A 27,611-nucleotide genomic window follows, 5' to 3' on the forward strand; every position below is an offset into this window, starting at 1 on the left:
GTTGATTTTGAATATGCATGTTATGATGGTTTGAGTTGCATGAATAATGATTTGTATGCCTATAGGTGAATAATGATAAAGATGTTTTTAGTGCATGTTGGATATTGTAGCAAGTTTTAAATGAATTATTGGTATGAAATAGACATTTGGTGCACATAAAAATGATGGTAATGTAAAATCGGTATGCTAATTAATTGATTTATGAAGTTAGGAATTGCATGCTAGCATAACTACTTACCTTGGATGTCAAATTGTGTGTTGGTAAGTTTTGAAATGTGTGAGCATGCGTAATACGATCTATGTATGTTATATGATATGTTAGATTAGAGAAATTAGGATAAGTGCACAAATTGGTATGCTTGGAAATGTGACAAAGTGTCATATGTAGTTTTGGGATGTTTTCTGCAAAAATTGGAGACGACGTTGGAAATACATTGTGACGAGGGATCGACATCAGGACCAGGAATGTTACATGGTTACGACCTGACATACTGAGTGATTGAGCCATGTTTTTATAGTTTTGCAATATAGTCCTTGTAATACCCGATTTTGGCCCGGGTAAAAGGCCCAAAATTACAAACGGGCCATAAGGCCCAAAACCAATTTAAAACGGTGGCCCAATTTCGAAAATGGCCCAAATTCAGTGGCTCAAATCATTTGCAGAAACCCTAGGGTTTCTAAGAAGACTTTGCGCCGTAGTCACGAGCGTCATCGATCTTCACCTGCAAGGAAACAAACAAGAAAGGAAAGAAAATCAAGGATTGCAAAATCAAATCAAGCATATCAAGCAAGAAAAAAAAAGGAAATGAAATCAAAGATTCACAAATCAAATAAAAGAGATTTGTTTCTTCTTTATATGATTTTTTTAGAATGGCTATATAAAGCCACTGAATGTAATGTAAAAATGGGAGGAGACTGACAAGAAAGAGAAGGAAAATTTTCTTTTTTGAATACAAAGATTTTTTTCTCTCTATATTACCTTGAGGATTATCGTTCTTTTATTTTTTATTTATACGTAGATGTATATATATTTTTAGTTTCTTTATTTCTTTATTTATTTTTGCTTAAAATAAAAAGAAAGGAGGAAAGGGCTTACTCCTCAAGTTGGAATCGCCGGATTTGTGCCGTCTCTGTCGCAATCGGAGCATTGGCAAGAGTGAACGGTGGTGTCAGGGGGCTGGGGTTAAAAACCCTAGTAGAGAGCCTTTGTTTTTTTTTGTTTTCTTTTTTTATCTTTAAACGATGTTTTTTCTAAAAACTGTTTTAAATCATGCTAATGAAACGACCTTTGTTTGGGGAGGCGAATTATTTCGATTTGGCCTCCATGTAATTCGCGTGTCACGATTTCGCCCATTATTTTGCTTAAATTTCATTTATTTCTTGTTATTTTAGTTTTTTTTAACTATTTGTTTTTTTGCAATTCGTTTTTTTTAATTTTATTTTCTCATCTTCCTCATCATCATTATTATTATTATTATTTTTTTATGTACATACAAACATTTTTATAATATATATACTTTTATATTTTAATTTCAAAAACTTGTTTTTACTTTTGTAAATATGTACACGTATACTTGTTCATGTTTTCTTCATAGTTTTTAATATTTTTAAATTAATTAATTTAATTATTATCATTTTTTGTATATATGTAATTATCGTTTTATAATCTATATATGTATATAATTATTTTTATATATATGTACATATTATATTTTTCAATTAATATTTTCTCATATTTATATATATACACATATTTATTTATTTTATTCAATTTTGATAATGTAGATATTATTTAATTATTTTTAATCTATAGATATTTTATATGTACATGTATACATATTATTTTTTCTAATGAATGTTCTTTTATATTTATATATATACATGTATATATCTATTTTATTTATTTATTTTTGAAAATGTTTAACTACCTATTTATTTTTTTACACAAATTTTATAATATATATATTTATATATTTCTTTTTATAAATCGTTATATTTTATATGAATCTTATAGTCTATATCTTCATATAAATCCATGTATGTCTTGTATTCTCCATAACTTCAATGTACTTATTATAAGCACACTTTATATCCTTTATTTTTTTTATATTTTATAGTTTTGCTTATGTCTTTCACTTGTTTATTTATTTATTATTGCATTGTATATTTAATGTAACATCACATCATTTTTTTACTCGATTTCAAACTTTTCAAAATTGAGATAGTGCTTGTATTTAGGATTTTCAAGGAAATTGAGCCCTAATGTATTGGGTTCGATTTTCTTCGTTAAATCTAACAATCGAGCATTTCTCTTTAATTAAAAAATAAGAACTCATTATTGGGAATTCAACACGTTGTGTCCTAACGTATTGGATGTGACGCATTGATTTCTCGAAATGAAGATTTTTTAAAAATCATAAAGGAAATATTCCGAGTTTGGGATTTTAAAGGAATTGTGCCCTAACGTATTGGGTGTGATTTCTTAAATCTTGGATAAGCGGACTTTCTTTTAAATCATGAAGGAAATATTCCGAGTTTGAGATTCTAAAGGAATTGTGCCCTAACGTATTGGGTGTGATTTCTTAAATCTTGGATAAGTGGATGTTCTTTTAAAGTAAAGGAAATATTCCGAGTTTAGGATTCTAAAGGGATCGTGCCCTAACGTATTGGGTGTGATTTCTTAAATCTTGGATTAGTGGATGTTATTTTAAAGTTTTATTGTATAAGTATTCTGACCTAATTCATCTTGGAGGAAATTAGAATGTTGTGCCCTAACGTATTGGGTGTGGCATTTTTTTTGCTTCTCTAAATTGAAAAAGGTCTTAATACGCATCGTTTTAAGTTTTTAAAGGTTATATTTTTAAAATTTTCGACCTTAAGATATTAATTAATTGACTAGGTACCAATTTTTGGGCGTAATGAGGGTGCTAATCCTTCCTCATACGTAACCGACTCCCGGACCCGTTTTTTTAAAATTCGTAAACCAAAGTCGTTTTTAGGTGATCCAATCACACCTTAATAAAAAGATTGGTGGCGACTCCCAATTTTCATTTTTTAAGTCGACAACCTAAAAATTTTGTTTTTTTTCAAAAAATCGGTTTCGACAGCTTGGCGACTCCGCTGGGGACATTTTTTTTAAAAAAAAAGAAGAGAGTCGAGCCAGAAAGTTGATTAATTTTTGTCTTATGGTCGAGAAAATATTTTAAAATAAACTCATGACATCCTTTTGCATTCATTATCTATTTGTTCAAACATTGTTTGCATTATACATTTCATGAGTTGAGCAATGTTACCCTTTTAAGTGGGAGTGAAAAACTATGCCTTCGTGAGGTTTTTACCTCCGTGTAGGATAGTGGATTGCTTTCGGGATACATCCGTACCTATGTCTTCGTGAGATTTTTTCATCTCTGTGCAGCCATAGGGAAATGTATTCCCCTGAACTGAACTTGGTCCATATGAGCCTATAATGGGTGAGGATTGAGGAATTTGCTGGTTCGGGTACCTTTACTCTAGAAGCCAAACTTCATATAATGAACCTTAGGAATCCACCCTAGGTAGAATAATACTAAACCCTAGTAGATATCCAATTAGGGATCTTTACTATTTCTTAATTATATCTTGTGTTTCTATGTTATACTGACTTTTGGTGTTTTATTTGCATGACATGGCATTTCATTTCATGCATTGCATTGTTTCATATGCATTAATAAATATATTAAGGGATTCTAATTAATCTAAATTACTCATCAGTTAATCTGGAAACCAATCAAGCTATCAAACACTGGTACGGAACTCGATCCAAAACTAGAGACATGGACCAAAGGCTAGAACAGTTCCAGAAAGAAATGCAATAGCACATGAATGAGCAATTAGAAAAGATTCAACAAAAGATGATGGAAAAGATAATGGAATCTCAAGGGAGTATGATGGCTAAGTTGACTCAGTTATTGGCTGGAGGAGTTGACAAAGGAAAGGGATTGGTGCTCAACAATGAAGAAGGTGACAATGAGGGACTTGTCTATCCTCCGGACTTTACACCCCAACAAGTTGAGATATACCCGCGTAGGTCCTCTGTTACCATTAATCCTCCGGGTGACGTTGCAACGCAAATGAATTTCCAGGCGGGATCAGGCTCTAACCCCGAAGCCAACTTTGTTAATCCTGCTATCCCTGATTTCGATGAGACGGCTGGAAAAGAGAAAATGAATGATGAATTGCCAAAACAGCTAGAGGAAAAGTACAAGTGGCTGGAGGAAAAACTTAGAGCGATGGAAAGTACTGAGGGCTACCATGGAATTGACGCTAAAGAATTAAGCTTGGTTCTGGATTTAGTGCTCCCTTACAAATTCAAAATGCCAGAGTTTGAGAAATATAATGGAACCAGTAGCCCCGAAGCTCATATTACTATGTTCTGCAGAAGAATGACCGGTTATGTCAATAATGACCAACTCTTGATTCATTGCTTCCAGGATAGCCTCGCAGAGGCAGCATCCAAATGGTACAATCGATTGAACCGTACCCATATTAACTCATGGAGAGATTTGGCACAGGCGTTTGTAAAGCAGTACAGTCATGTGACTGACATGGTACTTGATAGAATTACTCTGCAAAACATAGAGAAGAAGCCTAGTGAAAGTTTCAGGCAGTACGCACAGAGATGGAGGGAGGTTGCTGTCCAAGTTCAGCCATCTCTGCTAGAAAGAGAGATGACGATGCTTTTCGTCAACACATTGAAGGCACCATTCATCACACATATGTTAGGGAGTGCAACAAAAAGCTTTTCTGACATAATCATGAATGGTGAAATGATTGAAAGCGCCATAAGGAGCGGAAAGATTGATGCTGGAGGAAATAATAGAAGGCAAGCCTCAAAAGAAAAGGGAAATGAGGTGCACAACGTGAATACGTACGGCAAATCGATTGCTAATCAACAGGGTTCATCAATACAAGAATTAGGTGTGAAGCCAGGTACTGAAAAGCTCCAGTTCACACCAATTCCAATGTCGTACAATGAGCTGTATCAAAGCTTATTCAATGCGCATGTTGTTGCTCCTTTACATGTGAAGCCTCCACAGCCCCCGTATCCCAAATGGTATGATGCAAGTGCACAATGTGATTATCATGCAGGCATTACGGGGCATTCTATAGAAAATTGCATTACCTTCAAAAAGCTAGTTGAAAAATTCATCAACATGGGTATTGTCAAGATAGATGGTTCATTTAGTACCCAGTCATGATTGAATATGAAGGCGTGTTGAGAAGTGTTCACGATGAAACAACTGAAGAAGAGACCTTGTCAGATTTTTGCCCTTATAGACTTGGGAGTGTTTTAAATAATTAGACTGCAGAAGAAACCCCTGTAGTATTTAGAGATTACTCAGAGTAATGTTTAAAACACACTTGTTGCCTTCAGCCTAGAGGCAATAAGAATTCCTTTATGAAATAGGCTCATGTCTGAACGTTGTTATTCTAATAAAATACATCTTTGCATTCATTTTTTTAAGCCAATATTCTTTCATTCTTTTTCGAATAATTATACTTTCATTCTTTCGGATCTTCTTCCATATTATTCTATTCATTCATAATTGTATAAATGATTATTCATACATTTTTTTGTATATTCTTTGGTACCTACTATGGGTCCCCTGATATCAACGACATGAGTGATGCTGATACGGACTCAGAAGTTTCTTTTGAGTGAGATCTGTGTTTAGAGGGATCTCATGACTTTAAAGATGATATAGATTGTAGCCTATTTTCAGACTTGTTGAGGATGGTAGAACAGGAATGAAATCTTACTTCATGAGGGGACAATGAAGATTGTGACCTTAAGATAGCGTGCATAACCGAAGAAATGAAGCATGACCTTGTTGAAGTTACTTCAAAGAGTTTAAAGATGTCTTCATATGTTCATATCAGGATATGCTCGAGTAAGCACCGATATTGTAATCGGAACAACAATACGATATCAAGAATTTACAGTATGTTCAAGATTAACATCATGAACGATGCATCTATAATTCTTTGCCGGGGCAATGCTTTCTTCTTTGGCTCATCAGGGTTTAGCCCGTCGAATTCAAGTTGCCATTTCTCTGTTGTTGGATTTCATCCCAATTGAAGAGGAAGATCCAAAGTTTTCGCCCAAAAAAAAAACTCTATGAAAGAAATTTGATCACAAAGAAGATCTTGCATTGGTTTTGATCGAAAGGGATAACGAAGACTTGTCTAATCCTATGAGTTCAGATTCAAAAAAAAAACAAAAAAACAAAAAAAACAAAACAAAAAAAAAGGAAAAATGGAGAGGCCAAAGTGAAAACCTGCAAAGGGCACTTTGAGACCAAAGGGGATTTGAGTTGAAAACCCGAAAAGGGCGGCTCAAATATTGATCAAAATGGGGCACGAAGTGATTAAAGAAACTCAAAGTTTAACCAGATTGGGGCATGTGGTGATCTTGTTATACCTGAATTATCAGGAAAAGGTAGGCAACATCTTGAGGCATTGGCAGAGTACTGTGGATCTCCTAAACACATGTCAAACTCAGAAGGATCTTCAGAAAGTTTGTACAGAGAAGCTCAAGCTGCGATATTTGGGGCACCCAATATTCATACTATTTATACTGAGTTTGTTATTTTTGGGATACTTCATTCTTTTCCAAGATACACATTCTCAATCAATTTCTTTGCTATCCTTATTTACTATTTTTGATAATATATTCCTTTCGAGCTATGCACAGAACCAATTGTATTCTCATCTATTGATATACCCTTTTTGCAAGCATGTTGCATTAGAATAACGATTAATGGACTAATAAAACTTTCATGAAGGAAGTTTTGCATATTACTCTAGAAGTTTCTAAATAATACGGGAACCTAAAACAGGACTATTGTTTAGAACGCACCAAGTTTTTAAAGGTTGGAAATCTGAAAAGGAAGAGTCTAAACTAGGACTTTCTCTTTGGATTTTGTTTTCAAAAACATTGGATGTTGTGTTGATGACAAAGCCTAAATCAACAAGCAAGTAATGATCACCAGGCAATAGAAAGAGGTTACCTCGGAGAAGAGAGCCTTCATTTGTGCATGAGCTTTTAAATGCGACACCTTGGGAATGGTGTAAAAGACTAGAAAGATTTAGATCCTGTATCCTTGAATTGTGATAGGATAGGATTGAAGAAAAGCCATAAACTCTTGGGTTACAGTGGGAGAACAATGGTATGAATTTTTGCACCCCAATGGATTAAACTTGGAGGTTCACGTGGGGGCGATCGCTAAATGATTCTTCAGAAAAGCCGGTCAAGCAAGAAGGCGTTGTAGCACGTCACCACAAAGCCTTAATAAACTTCGAGTGAGGACAACCTAAGTGGGATCATTCTCGAAAAAATAAATTTTGCATTCATGCTAACACCATTCACACATGTCTAGTTAGGAGCATTTGATGCATTTTGATCATGCCATCCTAATCATTAGGCATAATTAGGTTCATTATACTGGTCATGTTCCACAGAGAATGATCGGTGAAAGAGTAGATCTTGCCTTCCTGCATTGACGGCAAAGCGATCGAAAATAAAGCATTGCCTTCCTCGGTTGTAGTGGAGCAAGTTAAAGATAGCAAATCTTGCCTTCTGCATTGACAATGAAGCGATTGAAGATGGCGGATTTTACCTCCTTGTGGTTACTGATGGAGTACATTGAAGCTAGTAATTCTACTTCCCCGGGCAACAGATGGAATAGATTGAAGATTTCAGATCTTATCTCCTAAGCAAGTAGTGAAGCGGATCGAAGATGGCGATTTTACCTCCCGTGGTTACAAGTGGAGTACATTGAAACCGATAATTCTACTTCCCCGGACAACAATGGAATAGATTGAAGATTTCAGATCTTATCTCCCTAGCGATGAGTGGAGCAGATCGAAGATGGCGGATTTTACCTCCCGTGGTTACAAAGTGGAGTACATTGAAGCCGATAACTCTACTTCCCTGACATCGATGGAATAGATTGAAGATTTTAGGTCTTATCTCCCTAAGCAGAGTGGAGCAGATCGAAGATGGCGGATTTTACCTCCCGTGGTTATAATGGAGTACATTGAAGCCAGTAATTCTACTTCCCTGGACAACAGTGGAATAGATTGAAGATTTCAGATCTTATCTCCCTAAGCAGTAGTGGAGCAGATCGAAGATGGCGGATTTTACCTCCCTGTGGTTACAGTGGAGTACATTGAAGCCAGTAACTCTACTTCCCTAGACAACAGTGGAATAGATTGAAGATTTTAGGTCTTATCTCCCTAAGCAGTAGTGGAGCAGATCGAAGATGGCGGATTTTACCTCCCTGTGGTTATAATGGAGTACATTGAAGCCAGTAATTCTACTTCCCTGGACAACAGTGGAATAGATTGAAGATTTCAGATCTTATCTCCCTAAGCAGTAGTGGAGCAGATCGAAGATGGCGGATTTTACCTCCCTGTGGTTATAATGGAGTACATTGAAGCCAGTAATTCTACTCCCCTGGACAACAGTGGAATAGATTGAAGATTTCAGATCTTATCTCCCTAAGCATTAGTGGAATAGATTGAAGATTGCAAGCCTTATCTCCCTGAAATTGCAGTGGAGTAGACTAATTGCAGTGAAATAGATTGAAGCACTAGCTCCTATACTACTGAAGATGCAGTAGGAAGAGGTGAAGCTTTTTGAAGAAGAAAAATACCAAAGACCGGACAAAATCGGGCATTTTTAAAGTCTTTGCTCTGTTCCTGTTACACGACAACGAGCAAAGAGGGGCAGCTGTAATACCCGATTTTGGCCTGGGTAAAAGGCCCAAAATTACAAACGGGCCATAAGGCCCAAAACCAATTTAAAACGGTGGCCCAATTTGAAAATGGCCCAAATTCAAATGGCTCAAATCATTTGCGAAACCCTAGGGTTTCTAAGAAGACTTTTGCCCATGATCCGAAAGCGTCATCGATCTTCACCGCAAGGAAACAAACAAGAAAGGAAAGAAAATCAAGGATTGCAAAATCAAATCAAGCATATCAAGCAAGAAAAAAAAAGGAAATGAAATCAAAGATTCACAAATCAAATAAAAGAGATTTGTTTCTTCTTTATATGATTTTTTTAGAATGGCTATATAAAGCCACTGAATGTAATGTAAAAATGGGAGGAGACTGAAAAGAGAGAGAAGGAAAATTTTCTTTTTTGAATACAAAGGTTTTTTTCTCTCTATATTACCTTGAGGATTATCGTTCTTTTATTTTTTATTTATACATAGATGTATATATATTTTTAGTTTCTTTATTTCTTTATTTATTTTTGCTTAAAATATAAAGAAAGGAGGAAAGGGCTTACTCCTCAAGTTGGAATCGCCGGATTTGTGCCGTCTCTGTCGCAATCGGAGCATTGGCAAGAGTGAGCAGTAGTGTCGGTGGGGTTAAAACCCTAGTAGAGAGCCTTTGTTTTTTTTTTTTTTCTTTTTTATGTTTAAACGATGTTTTTTTTCTAAAAAACTGTTTTAAATCATGCTAATAAACGACTTTGTTTTGGGAGGCGGATTATTTTCGATTTGGCCCTCCATGTAATTCGCGTGTCGCGATTTCGCCAATTATTTTGCTTAAATTTCATTTATTTCTTGTTATTTTAGTTTTTTTTAACTATTTGTTTTTTTGCAATTCGTTTTTTTTTAAATTTTATTTTCTCATCTTCCTCATCATCATCATCATTATTATTATTATTATTATTATTATTATTATTATTATTATTATTATTATTATTATTTTTATGTACATACAAACATTTTTATAATATATATACTTTTATATTTTTAATTTCAAAACTTGTTTTACTTTTGTAAATATGTACACGTATACTTGTACATGTTTTCTTCATAGTTTTTTAATATTTTTAAATTAATTAATTTAATTATTATCATTTTTTGTATATATGTAATTATCATTTTATAATCTATATATGTATATAATTATTTTTATATATATGTACATATTATATTTTTCAATTAATATTTTTCTGATATTTATATATATACACATATTTATTTATTTTATTCAATTTTGATAATGTAGATATTATTTAATTATTTTTAATCTATAGATATTTTATATGTACATGTATACATATTATTTTTTCTAATGAATGTTCTTTTATATTTATATATATACACGTATATATCTATTTTATTTATTTATTTTTGAAAATGTTTAACTACCTATTTATTTTTTTACACAAATTTTATAATATATATATTTATATATTTCTTTTTATAAATGCATTATATTTTATATGAATCTTATAGTCTATATCTTCATATAAATCCATGTATGTCTTGTATTCTCCATAACTTCAATGTACTTATTATAAGCACACTTTATATCCTTTATTTTTTTATATTTTATAGTTTTGCTTATGTCTTTCACTTGTTTATTTATTTATTATTGCATTGTATATTTAATGTAACATCACATCATTTTTTACTCGATTTCAAACTTTTCAAAATTGAGATAGTGCTTGTATTTAGGATTTTCAAGGAAATTGAGCCCTAACGTATTGGGTTCCGATTTTCTTCGTTAAATCTAACAATCGAGCATTTCTCTTTAATTAAAAAAATAAGAACTCATTATTGGGAATTCAACACGTTGTGTCCTAACGTATTGGATGTGACGCATTGATTTCTCGAAATGAAGATTTTTTAAAAATCATAAAGGAAATATGCCGAGTTTGGGATTTTAAAGGAATTGTGCCCTAACGTATTGGGTGTGATTTCTTAAATCTTGGATAAGCAGACTTTCTTTTAAATCATGAAGGAAATATTCCGAGTTTGAGATTCTAAAGGAATTGTGCCCTAACGTATTGGGTGTGATTTCTTAAATCTTGGATAAGTGGATGTTCTTTTAAAGTAAATGAAATATTCTGAGTTTAGGATTCTAAAGGGATCGTGCCCTAACGTATTGGGTGTGATTTCTTAAATCTTGGATGAGTGGATGTTCTTTTAAAGTTTTATTGTATAAGTATTCTGACCTAATTCATCTTGGAGGAAATTAGAATGTTGTGCCCTAACGTATTGGGTGTGGCATTTTTTTTGCTTCTCTAAATTGAAAAGGGTCTTAATACGCATTGTTTTAAGTTTTTAAAGGTTATATTTTTAAAATTTTCGACCTTAAGATATTAATTAATTGACTAGGTACCAATTTTTGGGCGTAATGAGGTGCTAATCCTTCCTCATACGTAATCGACTCCGGACCCGTTTTTCTAAAATTCGTAGACCAAAGTCGTTTTTAGGTGATCCAATCACACCTTAATAAAAAGATTGGTGGCGACTCCCAATTTTCATTTTTTAAGTCGACAACCTAAAAATTTTGTTTTTTTCAAAAAATCGGTTTCGACAGTCCTAATTTTTATGCTATATAACTGGAGTCCTTAAATGCAATGAAATGACTTGAAATTTTTCATGATTAAGTCCTATTTGGTTAATTTCATAATTTTACTTTCGATTTTATAGAAATATTTTTCAAATTATTTTACTAAACTTACGAATTAATCTTTAAATTTTGTTTTGTAGTTAAATGAATACTTCTTATCGTTTTGAATTGTTTCTTTTAAATATAGTCTACGTTCAAACGCTTTAAATTGTATGTATGCTTCACTTATTGAGTTATGTATGATTTGTATATTGCATGAGAAAAGACGAATTTGTTTATTGATGAGAGTAGCACAACAAAAGCATGATTTAGAGTTTATATGTTTACCCTAGACTATATTATTGATGTTTATGCATTTAAATTTGTTGCGTGAATATTGTGAGGTGTGAACGGTGGTTTTCTGGTGTGTTCGGTGGTTGGTAAGAAAAGTCATGTAAGTGGCTACTGTGACGTTCTGGATTCAGGTTGGACCATCCTGGCCAAGTTTGGGGCGCCACACAAACCATGGATCATTAACACTATGTCACATCCCAAAAATCAAGTTAGTAAATCGAGGGTTAGTGAACTAAAAATTAGGTTAGGTTAGATTATTAAAATAAATAAGAATAAATAAAATAAAATATTAAAATAATTAGAATTTTAAAAAATAGGTTAGGAAATTAAAATTAGGTGTCCGAGAAATAATTTGGTTAAAACAGATTTTAAAAACGAGATCGAATTTGAAAATAATTTAGGAAATGAGTTTTAATTGAAAACAATGACTAATTTGAAAAAGGGAAGAAATTGGAGGTAGTTAAAATGGAAATTGCCCAATTTTTAAAAATTAGTTGCTTATTTAACAACCCCCATCGTCCGTTCCCTCTCATTTCTCACCTCATTCAAAAATTTCTCAAACATCAAATTAAAGCTTTTCTCTCATAACTGATTCATCCTCTTTGATTTTCTAGCCCTCCAAACACAAGTTTTCTTTTCAATTTTAAAGAAAACTCGTCTTTTCTCCTTCAATTTCATCATTGTTCTTAGCACGTTTTAGCTCGAGTTTGATCCTCAACTTTTTTATTTCTTCAAATTGAGGTAACATCTGACTTCTTATGATCAAACTAACACTTCCTTTGGTTCAATGTAATGGCAAAGCCATTACGGGACGCTTCCAGATTCTACAATAAAGTAGAGGTTTGGTTCATTGGAAAGTTTAAAATGCTGAATGGCAATTACAGCTTCATTCTGAAAATCATTGAATAGCCATTCAGGGGAGAAAGTTTCGAATTGGCTATTCCAGCCTCTATCGAATGACACTTCTTTTCCCCTCCGAAAACACCCTTAGACTGAAATTTCTCAATAGTTTCACTTTTTTTTCTTTGGCCAGCAATAATCTCACGCTCAACCTAAAAAGAAGCAAATCAAATTGAAGGCCAAAGGCTCACACTTTGTTTACCACTCCTCTGTAATCCCAACCCATCACTGGAATTGCCTGGTGCTTACCAAGGCCCTGCTTGTTTTGATGGTAAGGTTTTTTTTCTCTCTTGAATAGAAAAGTAAATCAATGACTTATAGTTGTATTCATCAAGGAGTTATCCATTATCTACATGGCTCAAAAACAAAATTGATAAATTGAAACTTTCAGGTTTCATTTTCCTTTTCTAGGTTGCCATCTTATTTTACTAAATATTTGAAATTTAAAAAGGTTGAATTTTTTTCTAGGTTCAAAATGAAGAGCTTTTTCAATAAGTCATGGGTTTTTAATTTGCAGAACTCCCTATATTAAATGGACACAAAAGTTGGGTAAACAATCACTGAGCATTTCCAGAGTTGTTGAGAAGTGGGTCTAAGATTGAATTCAATTTATCAAAATCTTGAATTAGAAGTCCAAAGATACGAAATTTTTTAGGGTGTAAGAAACCAGTGAAGAAGGCTGGAAAGAACGAGCATCACTTGTGGAAGAAAAGAGATTTAGCTGGCTTTGGACAAAAGGCACTCAATCTTGTTAGAATTGTAAGTTTAATTTTCTTGTTTTTTTTATATTGGGTATAATTTTTAGTTATAGTATGTATTTAGTATTTGAAGTTTAATTTCAATTTTTAATAATGTTTGTGTTGCATTTGTTTTGTGATTCCACTATTACTGTATTCCCACTAATTGAAATCTATTTTGTACTAATGTTGTTGGAATTATTCTATTATTTACTGAGAACCCATTTTATTGAAATTTTAGGAGCCATTTTATTTTTTTTCCTATATAAATTAGGGCTATTGTTACTTCTGCAACCATGGAAGACTTTTGCTACTCATCAATAACACCATTTGCAGCTTGAACAAAACTTGTTCTATCCTGCGGGTGGCTGCTTGAACCAAACTTGATTTATTTTGTGCATCACTTTTGATTGCAATCGATTGCTTTTTTCCAAGCCTAATTTATATACAGTTTTAGTTGTAATGATTCTTAGGTTTGATTGACTATATGATTAATTTGGTGCAGCGGATACAATATGCAAAGACAAAGCCAGATTGTATCACCAAAAATTATGGAAGCTTTGTTCCCAAAGAAGAAGAAAAAGAAAGAATAAAAATGTGACAACCTGCGTTTTAGTTCTTTGAATTGATATATGCATAATGCATAGTCTTGAAAATTTTTCTTTATTCTTTTCTCAAAGATTAAAATTTACTTCTAGATTCTTCTCAATAGTTACGTGTTTACTGTTCTATTTATTCTCAATCTTTAATTCAAAGTTTTATTTATTATTCTCAAAATGTTAAATAAATTCTTCTATCAGAAGGATCTGTGTCTTGTGCTTTGAAGTGAGCATTTAGATTAGGGTCTTTGTAATTGTAGAATGCTAGGTTTAACTTGTAACAATACTAAGACAGTGGGCTTCTTTTTTATATATCATGTATGTTTTTTTTTCTGCAGTTTCCATAACCAATCAGGAAACTACGGCCCTCAAAATGTTGAGGGAAAACAGGAGCAGATATGACTTGGTTATTACTAGTGTTAACATGCCAGACATGGATGCCTTTAAGCTTCTTGAACTCGTGGGACTTGAAATGGACCTACCTGTAATCAGTAAGTATTAACCCTTTTTTTTCATTTTATGGCACTAAATTATTCCCATTTTATTTTGCTCTTTCCCCTCTATTTTCGTTTGAATTATTTGTGGAATGAAAGAAAAAAAATTGGGTGAAGTTTGATGGTTTTATAAACCCATAATTATTCTAGATCTAAATTTGATTAGTAGATTAGAAGTGTTTGAGAATGATTTACCATATTTTCTTTTTCTTAATGAAATTCCAGTGTTGTCAGCTCATGGCCATACAAAGCTTGTAAAGAAGGGTGTAATAGCTAATTTTAACCCGGGGCCCAACTATACTCACTAAAACTGATCCAAAGGCCAAATTACAACCTAACCCAATTACAAGGCCCAATTGGCCTAAGATAACAGAAGCCCTAAGCAGTAGGTAGCCTCGGCGCACAAGACGTTCCCACGTTAAAGAACCGCCCATCACCCACGTCGTTTCACCCATGATCAGTAACTCCGCATAACGCCGATTCCACCTGCAATAAATCAAAAAACAGAGGGATTGATCAAAGGGGGGCAGTAGAGGAAAAAGAAAAAAAAGAAAAATAGTTTTTGTAAATTTTGGGTACGTCTAAAAGGATTTTTGAATCTGTAAAGGGGTTAGAAATTCTTTGTATTGAAAATTAAAAAAGAAAATAAAAGAAAACAGAAAAGCAAGGATTTTGAAGGTGTTTGATTTTTCTTTTGTTTTTTCCTCTGTTCTTTTTTACCTTTTTATATTTTATTTTGTTTTTCTTGTACTTCTCAAAACAAAGATAACGGAAAAGGAGAAAGAAAGGAGGACGTACCGTCGTGAGAGTCGTCGGAGGGTGTCCTCGCTCGTCCGAGTCTCAAACAGCGAGAGAAATTTGAGTCTGCTGTTGTGTTTTCAAACAAAAAGAAAAGTGACCTAGTTTTGTTTTAAAACAAGTTATTTGAAAACAAAAATAAGTTATCGACTTTAAAAACAAAAACTGGAGTCGCCACCGATCCTTGATTAAGGTGTGATCGGCTCACAAAAAAAAATAATTCTGGTCTGCAAAATTTGAGAAAACAGGTTCGGGAGTCAGTTACGCACGAGGAAGGGTTAGCACCCTCGTAACGCCCAAAAATCAGTACCAAATTTGATTATTTAATATCTTAGTGTCGAAAATTTAAAAAGATTTTAAAAAGCAAACTTTTAACTCTAACGACTTAAAAATAAGACATCCTAATTTCAAAGAAATAAAACATCACACCCAGTGAGTTAGGGCACAATATTTTTAAATCTTCAAAATCAAGTTTATCTTTTGATTTTAAAAATTCTTATTTCGAGAAGATAAAATGTCATGACCAGTAAGTTAGGACCCGACATTTTTGGATTCCCGAGAATAAGCTTTTATTTGGAAATTGTAAATCTATTGCAAAATAAATACTTGGCTTTCTAAATTCATCGAAAAATGATCACAATCCAGTAAGTTAGGACACGATCTTTCTCGAGAACCATGAATGCCAAATATTTTGAAAATTTATAAAAATATGAGGATTTTAATGCTAAGGAAACCAAAATATATTTTCTTTAAAAGTATGATAAAATGTTAATTCATATATATATGTATACAAAAACCATGAAAATGAATCAATAATAAGATATATAAAATATGCACATACATTTTAAAAATAATAAACATAAAATGTATAAATATAATATATTAGTAAATTATGAAAATATGAAAATATATATATAAAAAAACATGTGAACAATATTTTTATAATAATTTTGAATAGTGTATAAATATGTACATTATAAAAGAAATATATATATATATATAGAATTAAAAATATGGAAAATGTATAAATATTATAAAGTGATAATGTATGTACGTATATATAAAAACTATGAAAATAAAAAAATGTAATAATAATAAAATATGTATATGATTTAAAAACATTTAAAATATATACATAAAATATATTATAAAACACATATGCATATATATACGTAAGTATAATAATAATTACAATAAATAATAATATAATAATAGTGAAAAAAATGACAAAAGGACTAATTTACACTTTAATTAAAAATTAGGGTAAATTTGAAATAAATAAAATCTGAATGGACCATTTAGAACACGCAATCAACGGTGGAGGACCCAAAAGAAATTTACCCAAACATCCCAAACAACATGACAAAGAACATGGATCGAATTGAAAAGAAATAAAACGTATGGTTAAAATTGCAAATATATAAAAATAATTAAACAAACTTCATAAAAGCGAGGACTCAATGCTAAATTTCCCATCAAGGGTCAAAACACCGGATCCATAGCCATTAAACAGCCTTTGTTTTAATATATTGCATAAAAGCCATTTAAAACTTGTTTTAAAACAAAACTAGGTCACTTTTCTTTTGTTTGAAAACACAACAACAGACTCACCCCCCTCTGCGTTTCAGGACTCAAGACGAAGCGAGGACACCCTCCGACGACTCTCACGACAGTATGTCCTCCTTTCTTTCTCCTTTTCCGTTATCTTTGTTTTGAGAAGTACAAGAAAAACAAAATAAAATATAAAAAGGTAAAAAAGAACAGAGGAAAAAACAAAAGAAAAATCAAACACCTTCAAAATCCTTGCTTTTCTGTTTTCTTTTATTTTATTTTTTAATTTTCAATACAAAAAATTTCTAACCCCTTTACAGATTCAAAAATCCTTTTAGACGTACCCAAAACTTACAAAAACTATTTTTCTTTTTTTTCTTTTCCTCTACTGCCCCCCTTTAATCAATCCCTCTGTTTTTTGATTTATTGCAGGTGGAATCGGCGTTATGCGGAGTTACTGATCATGGGTGAAATGACGTGGGTGATGGGCGGTTGCTGCAATGTGGGAACGTGCGCTGCTGAGGCTACCTGCTGCTTAGGGCTTCTGTTATCTTAGGCCAATTGGGCCTTGTAATTGGGTTAGGTTGTAATTTGGCCTTTGGGTCAGTTGTAGTGAGTATAGTTGGGCCCCGGGTTAAAATTGGCTATTACAGCTGCCCCTCCTTGCTCGTTGTCATGTAATGGGAACATAGCAAAGACTCAAAAATGGCCAATTTTTCCCGGTCATGTTGGGCCTTGGCACTATTCAAGTAGCCTCATTCCAACCTACTGCGTCTTCAGAGGTATAGAAATCAGTGCTTTAATCCACTCCACTACAACATCAAGGAGATAGGACTTGTACCCTGTAACTTCTCAAAAGAACAAAATTTGCTATCTTTAGTCTGCTCCATTGCAACTTCAAGGAGATATGACTTGTAGCTTCAATTTATTCCACTGAAAGTTGACGCGACCTGCTCCTTTGCAATTCATAGAGATAAGATCCGTAGTGTTAATCCGCTCCACTGCAACTTCAGAGAAATAGGATTATCTTCTTCAATTTATCCAATTACAATGTCGAGGAAACAAGATCTGCCGTCATCAGTCTATTCCACTACGGCTTAGGGAGATAAAATCTTCTATTCTTCGATCGATTCCACTGTCAACCAGGGAGATAGAATTACTGGCTTCAATGTACTCCACTGTAACCCCAGGGAGGTAAAATCTGCCATCTTCGATCTGCTCCACTAATGCTTAGGGAAATAAGATCTGAAATCTGCAATCTATTCAACTGCCAACTAGGGGGATAGAATTATTGGCTTCAATGTACTCCACTGTAACCCCAGGGAGGTAAAATTCGCCATCTTCGATCTGCTCCACTACCGCTTAAGGAGATAAGATCTGAAATCTTCAATCTATTCCACTGCCAACCAGGGAAATAGAATTACGGCTTCAATGTACTCCACTGTAACCACAGGGAGGTAAAATTTGCCATCTTCGATCTACTCCACTACCGCTTAAGGAGATAAGATCTGAAATCTTCAATCTATTCCATTGCCAACCAGGGAGATAGAATTACTGGCTTCAATGTACTCCATTGTAACCTCAGGGAGGTAAAATCTGCCATCTTTGATCTACTCTACTAATGCCTAAGGAGATAAGATCTGAAATCTTCAATCTATTCCACTGCCAACCAGGGAGATAGAATTACGGCTTCAATGTACTCCACTGTAACCACAGGGAGGTAAAATCTGCCATCTTCGATCTGCTCCACTAATGCCTAGGGAGATAAGATCTGAAATCTTCAATCTATTCCACTGCCAACCAGGGAGATAGAATTACGGCTTCAATGTACTCCACTGTAACCACAGGGAGGTAAAATCTGCCATCTTCGATCTGCTCCACTAATGCTTAGGGAGATAAGATCTGAAATCTTCAATCTATTCCACTGCCAACTAGGGAGATAGAATTACGGCTTCAATGTACTCCACTGTAACCATAAGGAGGTAAAATCTGCCATCTTCGATCTGCTCCACTAATGCCTAGGGAGATAAGATCTGAAATCTTCAATCTATTCCACTGCCAACCAGGGAGATAGAATTAGTATCTTCAATCTCCTTCGCTGTCGATGCAGGAAGGCAAGATCTGCTACTTTCACTGATCTGTTCTCCGGAGAACATGGCCTGTATAATGAACCTAATTATGCCTAATGATTAGGATGGCATGATCAAAATGAATCAAATGCTCCTAACTAGACATGTGTGAATGGTGTTTGCATGAATGCAAAATTTTACTCCCCGAGAATGATCCCGCTTAGGTTGTCATTACTCGAAGTTTATTAAAGTCGTATCACTGACGTGCTACAACGTCTTTTGCTCGGATCACATCTCCAAATAAACGCTTGATCAAATTGCCCCTCACTGTAAACCTCAAAGTTTCATCCATTGGGACGTAAAATTTGTACCATCTTTCTCCCGCTGTAACCCAATGGTAGAAAATTTTGGTCTTTTCTCAATCCTCATCTATCGCAATTCAAGGATGCAAAATGTGAAGCTCTTTGGTCTTTCATACCAATCTCAGGGTGTCATACCCAAATGCCTATGCACGAATGAAGGATTCTTCTCTCCAAAGAAACCCCTTTTTATTACTTGGTGATTATTGCTTGCTTGTTCATCTAAGCGTTGCCACCAACCTATCATTCTGTCATTTTGTTCAATGTTTTTGACAACAAAATCAAAAATAAAGTCCTAATTTAGACTTTTCCTTCTCAGATTTCCAACCTTTAAACCTGGTGCGTTCTAAACAACAGTCCTGTTTTAGGCTCCTATATTGTTTAGAAACTTCTAGAGTAATATGCAAAACTTCCCTTGTGAAAGTTTTATTAGTCCATTAATCATTTTTCCAATGCAACATGCTTGCAAAAAGGTCATAACAATGGATAAGAATAAAGTTAGTTTTGAGCATAGCTCGAAAGGAATAAATTATCAAAAATAGTAAAGAAGGATAACAAAGAAATTGATTGGGAATGCGTATCTTGGAAAAGAATGAAGTATTCCAAGAACAACAAATTCAAAATAAATAGTATGAAAACTAGGTGCCCCAGATAACGCAGCTTGAACTTCTCTGTACAAACTTCCTGAAGACCATTCTGAGTTTGACATGTGTTTAGGAGATCTACAATACTCTGTCCATGCTCCAAGATGTCGCGTACCTTTTCCTGCTGATTCGGGCATAGCAAGATCGCCACATGCCCTAATCTGATCAAAATTTAAGCTACTCTTATTACTTCATGCCCCATTTTGATCAATATTTGAGCCGCCCTTTTCGGGTTTTCAACTCAAATCCCCTTTAGTCTAAGGCGCCCTTTGCAGGTTTTCACCTTAGCCTCTCCACTTTTACTTTTTCCATTTTTCATTTTTTATTTTTCACATCTTTTTTTCTTCTTTTTTTTTGTGACTCAAAGTGCCCTTTGCAGGTTTTTACCTTGGTCCTCTCCTTCTTTAAGCGAAGCATTTCTTAATTGATTCTGAGTTTACAGGATTAGACAAGTTTTTACTATCTGTCTCACTCAAAATCAGTGCTCCTCCAAAAAAGGTCTTCTTTACAATATAAGGACATTCCCACTTTGGCACTCATTTTTCTCTAAAATCCTTTTGTAGAGGAAGGATCTTTTTCAATATCAGGTTTCCCTCGTGGAATTTTCTGGGACGAACCTTTTTGTTGTAAGCTCGCATCATCCGTTTTTGGTACATCTGACCGTGATGAATAGCCTTTTTCCTTCAATTAAGTTCAACTGATCTTATCGAGATTGGATCTTCATCCTACTTCAGCTCAGCCAATACCCGGAGAAAAAGAATTTCAACTTCAATGGAAAACTGTGATAAGCTAAAGAGAAAGGCATTGCCACAGCGGGGTTCTTTTTTTTTCTTTTTCCCCTTTTTTTTGTTTTTTTTTCTCTCTTTTTTTTTGGATTGAATCTGCACTTATAGGATTAGGCAAGTCCTGGTCATCTCTTTCAATCAGAATCAATATTATTCCAGATAAGGTCTTCCCGATAACTTCTACTTTCATTTTGTATGCGAAAGATCTTCTTTGGCATCAGGTTTCTCTCAGAGAGCCTTTTGGGGTGAAATTTAACTATGACGAGAAAATTTTAGATCTTCCTCTTCAATTAGAATCAAATCTAACAAAAATACAGAAAAAGTTACAACTTGACTTCAACGGAATAAGCCAGAGAAGAAGGTATTGCCCCGGTAAAGAATTCTAACTACATCGTTCATGATGTGAATCTTGAACATACTGCAGATTTTTGACGTTGTGCTGTTGCTCAAATTACAATATTAGTACTTAACTCGGGCACGTCCTGGTATGACCATGCGATAACATCTTTGAACCCTTAAGGTAACTCAACAAGGTCTTACTTTGTTTCTCCGGTTATGCATGTTCCCTCAAGGTTACAATCTCCATTGTCTCTTCAAGAGGTAAAATTTGTTTCTCTTCTTGCTCTACCATCCTCAACAAGTCTGGAGTTAGACTACGATCTATGTCATCTTCAAAGTCATGAGATCCCTCTAAACACATGTCTTGCTCAAAAGGAGATTCTAAATCTGTAGCAGTGTCATTCATGTCATTGATATTTGGGGGCCCATAATAAATACCAAAGAATATACAAAAGAATGTATAAATTTATGAAGAACTATTTGTACAATATGATTATGAATGAATGAATGATGTGGAAGAAAATCCAAAAGAATGAAAGAATAACTATTCAAATAGACTGAAAGAATATTGGTTCAAAAATGATCGCAAGGATGCATTTCATTAAAATAACGACATTCAGACATGAGCCTATTTCACAAAGGAATTCTTATTGCCTCTAGGCTAAAAGCAACAAGTGTGTTTTGAACATTACTCTAACAAGTCCTAAATACTACAGAGATTTCTTTTGCAGTCTGATTATTTAGGACACTCCCAAGTTTATAAGGATGGATATCTAATAAGGTCCCTTTTCAATTGTGTCTTCATGTATGGCATTGATGTGAACGCCTCTCAACACTTCTTCATACATCACATTAACCCCATTATCAATAATGATTGGGTAGTGAATTTCCTGCACTCGATGAATCCTCAAATCTGACAATGTCCATATTGATGAGCCTTTCAACCAATTTCTTGAAAGCGGTGCAATTTTCTATCGAATGCCCCACAATTCCTACATGGTATTCACACTGAGCATTTGCATTATACCATTTAGGAAATGGGGGCAACATCGGTTTCAAATAGAAGGGAGACACCACATGTGCATTAAATAGGCTTTGATACAGCTCACTATAAGACATCGGTATAGGCGTGAACTGAAGTCCTTCTGTATTTGTCTTCGTGTAAGATTCTCGCTTTAAAGGGCTCTGACGGTTAGTGATTTCTGTCTTTGGTCGGCCTACAGTGATTGGTTTTGAGTGACCCTTTTTATATCTACCTACATTATCCCCATTATTCCCCTTTTTCCTTGGGGCCTTTAAAGTATTGATTTGAGAGTTCCACTCTCGCCCCTTCCGTTTGTAATGATCTTCAAACTGTTTTAGGAACTCCACCATCGTCTGTTCTATTTCTGCTTGATCATCAATGACAATAGGATTAGCTGAATCGCCTATCGAGTTGGAACCTGAGCCAATCTGGAAATTCACCGGTGTCGAGGTCTTTGATGCGATATTGGGGTCGGATGTTAACAATTACCCTTTGTGGATATGCATTTGGTTGTGCTTGGGTATTTGTTGAGGTGAAGCCTGAAGGATATGTAGAGTCCTCATTATTATCCCCAAAGTGGGTCACTAGGGTCTTTCCTCTTTCTAACCCTTTAGCCAATAACTGGGTTAACTGGCACATTATATTTCTTTGGAATTCTAACAACTGATCTCTCATATCTTGCTGAAATTTGGTCAATTGCTCCTGTATCTGAACTTGCATTTGCTCTAATTTCTCCAAACTTTGGTCCATTTGTCTAGTCTTTGCTTGGATGCCGTGAGGATGTTGGTTTTCCAAATTAACTGAAATAATTTTACTCAATTAGGCTTTTTCGGTGGATTTTAATGCATATGATGCAATGTAATGCAAATGCAAGAGATGAATGCAAAAAGAGACGTTGATTCTAATTCAATTCCATTTAGAAAACTTTACTAGAAGACAAATTTCTTTACATAAAGCGGATATATATTTACGACTTTGCCCTCATACTCCAGGCGAAGACATTTTCTACTTCTTCATCTCGATGCTAAGATAAATCTTGTAAATTCTTCAAAAGGGGTATCTCTTCTACCTCCTTTTTGCTTGATCCTGGTTATGATCCAACGTCTGCCTATCCCCGTAAGGGTTATCAGCTTCTTTAAGGAGGTTGAAATGTCAGAAACTCTTGAATAATCAGCTTGACCTTGAGGCACGAAGTAAAGTCATGTATTCATCCATCACCCTTCTAGCGTTTCTTGGAATATATTCAGGCAGCCGTATTATCTTCCACTTTATCAAGAAACCCATTTCCCATGATAAACTTTCTGTCTAGCAACTGAATACGAAACGCCTCTTTATAATGGAATGCCATGTAATTGTAATGCCATGCAATCAGAGTAGAACACAAAAAGTTAGTAACAATTAAATACAATACAACTAAGAAATAGTAAAAACTCCTAATTAGGTGTCTACTAAGGTTCAAAGTAATTCTACCTAGGGTGGGTTCCTAAGGTTCACTATATGAGGTTTTGGCTTCTAGAGCAAGGGTACCCAAACCAGCAGATTCCTCGATCCTCACCCATTATAGGCTCATATGGACCAAGTTCGGTTCAGGGGAATACATTTCCCTATGGCTGCACGGAGATGAAAATCTCACGAAGACATAGGTACAGATGTATTCCGAAAGTGATCCACTATCCTACACGGAGGTGAAAACCTCACGAAGGACTAGTTTCTCACTTCCACTTAGAGGGGTAAAATTGACCATGAAATGTAAAAATGCAAATAAACCGACAGACTTAAACCAACCAAACAAGCATATGACAATTAAAACTAATGAATGCAAAGAGAAAATCAGGTTTTAAAACAACTTTAATTTTCGACAAAAAAGACAAAAGATAATCAATTCATGGCTCGACTCTCTAATGGTCCCCAGTGGAGTCGCCAAGCTGTCGAAACCATTTTTTTGAAAACAAAAATAAGTTATCGACTTTGAAAATGAAAATTGGAGTCGCCACCGATCCTTGATTGAGGTGTGATCCGCTCACCTTAAAAACAATTTTGGCCTGCGAAATTTGAGAAAACAGGTTCGGGAGTCAGTTACGCACGAGGAAGGGTTAGCACCCTCGTAACGCCCAAAAATCGGTACCAAATTGATTATTTAATGTCTTGATGTCGAAAATTTGAAAAGATTTTAAATAGAAATTTTTAACCCGTGAATGGATCTAAAATGATAAAACATTCTCATTTCAAAGAAATAAAACATCACACCCAGTAAGTTAGGGCACAATATTTTATATCTTCAAAATACCGAATATTATTTTTTGTTTTAGAAATTCTTATTTTGAGATAACGAAATGTCACGACCAGTAAGTTAGGACCCGACATTTTGAATTCCCGAGAATAAGGTTTTATTTGAAAATTGCAAATTTATTGTAAAATAAATACTTAGCTCGTTAAATTCATCGAAAAAATGATCACGATCCGATGAAGTTAGGACACGATCTTTCTCGAGAACCATGATTGCTAAATATTTAAAAATTAAAAAAACGATTTTAATGCTTTGTGAAGCAAAAATAGATTTTTCTTTAAAAGTATGATAAAACGCTAATGCGTAACATGAAATCATTACTCTAATTTAAAATATACCTATATATGTATACAAAATTATAAAAAGAACATAATCATAAAATATAATGAGTTGTCATAAAAATAAAACGTAAGCATAATATATTAATAATTATGAAAATATAGGTATATATGTATATATAAAATATATGGAAAATATATTTATAAAAGTTTTGAATAATATATGTATATGCATATATGTAAAAAATATATATTTTAATTTCTTTTAAAAAATGAAAACGATGTGAAAATCATAAAATGTAAGTATATGTACGTATGCATATAAAACTAAGAAAAATAAAGTAATAATGAAGTATATGATTTGTACATATTATAAAAATGTATAATCATATGAATTATAAAACATGAAAACATAAATAATTATAAAAATATGAATGTCTATAATATATATAAACTATATATATATAAAATATGGTAATAAAATATATACGCACTATATATATATATATATATTTAAAACATTTAGAAATAAAATATACACATATATTATAAAGTACACATGCGTGTATATATGTAAGTATAATAAATATAATAATAATAGTAATAATAAAATAATAATAACTATATTAATAAAATAAACTAAAAAACTTAAAATGAAAGATTATGGATTAAATTGAAAATAATTGAAGTTTCAGGGCAAATCAAATAAACAAAATACCAATGGATCAAATGGAACATGCAGTTAACAGTGGAGGACCGAAAGTGAAATTAATCCTCTGTCCAAAACTCCACGCAACAATGGATTAAAATAAAACAAATTTAACATTTCATGGCAAAATTTGAAAACAAACCACAATGATTTTGAAATGATGGGATAAAATGAAGGATTAAAAGCGCAAATAACCCATCGGTGTTTAAAACCCTTTTCATCTCCAATTAAAAGCCTACTCTGCAGTTGACAATAGGCGCAAAATTGCTTCATCTTCCTTTTTCTTTTTAAAACAACAGAGGGAGGAAAGAGGGATCTGCTAGGCCTTCTTTAAAGCCCTAACTATCGCCACGCCACCGCCGTTCAAGCTTCGCCGACTCCGATTCGGTAAGTTTCGTCCTTTTCTTTTTGCTTTTCTTTTGCACCAAAAACAGAGAAGCAAAGAAAAAAAAGTAGATAAATAAATAAAACACAAAGAAAACTACCTTAAAAATTGTTTTGATTCTTTGCTTGTATTTCAAAGTATTTTTCCAATACAAGATTTTTCTCTTTTAGTACAAAATTTTTCTAACCAAGTTCTGAGAAAATCATTGGCCTTTATATAGCCGTCCCTAAATCCTTTTACAACTGTTTTTTTGTGTGTATATCCTATTAGTGTTGTCGTGGCTTGTAGATGTGTGGCGTTGTGCGAGTGGGCGTGCAATGAATATGTGGGACGGTTTGGGAGGTCATCAAGCGTGGGCGTGCTGCCTTTGAAGGTTCTTCTGACGTCGCGGTGGCTCTTGCTAACTCATCGCTACGGTTAGGCTAGGGTTAGCACACTTGGGCCTTATTGGGCCAAATGCAATTGGGTCAGGATTGGCCCAAGTTTTATTGGATTTGATTGGTTAATTTGGGCCCCGGGTTAAAATTGGCTATTACAAAGGGGATTACTCATGGCACTTGTGACTACTTATTGAATCCAGTTTGTATCGATGAGCTAAAAAACATATGGCAACACGTTGTGAGAAAAAAAATTGACTTCAAAGATCACATTAATGCACTGAATCAAGATAACAAACAAAAAGATGAGGATCCCTCAATCCAAGAAAAGCCTTGAGTTGTTTGGTCTGTAGAGGTGCATCGGAAGTTTGTTTCAACTGTCAACCAATTGGGTCTTCATAGTGAGATTTATGTTGTTTTGATTAGAGTCTCTTACTATGACACAGCATACCAGGTTCATTTTTAGTTTTAACATTCATTTTTTCTTTATTTAAATGATTTAGAGGATGTTCCGAAGAAAGTTCTTGACCATGAATGTTGATGGCTCACAAGGGAAAATGTAACAAGCAATCTACTAGTTTTAGTAGAGTGTTTTGTTACCATTTTACTCCTTTTTAGAATTAACACATTGTTAATGAAGTTATTGCAACTTCAATTCAAGCTGTTGTGAAAGTTAAGAGTGGGCCATACACATGGGAGAATTGCATATACTTGAAGTATGAACTTTTATAAAAGTGTGCCGTATTTAAGCTTACTATCTTATGTTGTCTTATAGAAATATAGGCTTTGCATAGGACTCAACAATGTTGCTCCATTAGGCAGTAAAGATTCGTCTTACTTGCGCAGGGGTCCACTAGACGGCTTTGGATATCTTCGCATATTGACTAGACCGGGAAAGATTTCAAGTGCCTTTCTGCCATATTATCAACCAGGTGGAATGTTTGGGATTCTGAACTCTTCAATTGATTTAAGCCCACGTGGGATTTATTCTAGCATAATTCAACCTAGACATTCTCAAACATCGAACAATCCTATCAATGGTTCTAGGAAGATCCAGCCAGCCGTGGTACCAACAAATTAGAATCAAGATGGAACTTTGTTTCAAGGGATCCCAACATCGATAGATCTCAATTAATCGTCGCAGAACAAGCCCACAAAGGGTTGTGGAGAATTTAATCACGTTAATGATCTGAACTTCCAAGATGCCAGAGTGGCAGTTGGTGGCTCGTGTAATACTCTACCTGTTTCCTCAAGCAACCCTTTGTTGTTACAATCAAACACACAACAAACAAAACATAGTGGTGCATTTGGAAATCAATTTTCCCTTAGTACCGACCTTCTTGATCTTTATTCTTTCAAGGCAATGTCAGCAAATTTGGAGGACTTTAAAGGAGACATCTCTAATGTTGGTCTAAATAATTATATCATTGTAAATATGGATTACGCAACAAAGCAACAATGGGGAGATAGCAGGCATGATTATAATGGCAATACGAATCATTCAGTCAGTCAAGCGAATGCCTAA

At 34.0% G+C, this 27,611-nt stretch overlaps 1 pseudogene; it reads left to right on the forward strand.

Annotated features, from left to right (window-relative positions):
- Positions 1-3,857: 3,857 nt before the first annotated feature.
- Positions 3,858-27,611, forward strand: LOC128033915 (two-component response regulator ORR23-like; annotated as a pseudogene).

The sequence above is a fragment of the Gossypium raimondii genome, chromosome 10, assembly GCF_025698545.1.
Source record: "Gossypium raimondii isolate GPD5lz chromosome 10, ASM2569854v1, whole genome shotgun sequence".
Classification (NCBI taxonomy): Eukaryota; Viridiplantae; Streptophyta; class Magnoliopsida; order Malvales; family Malvaceae; genus Gossypium; species Gossypium raimondii.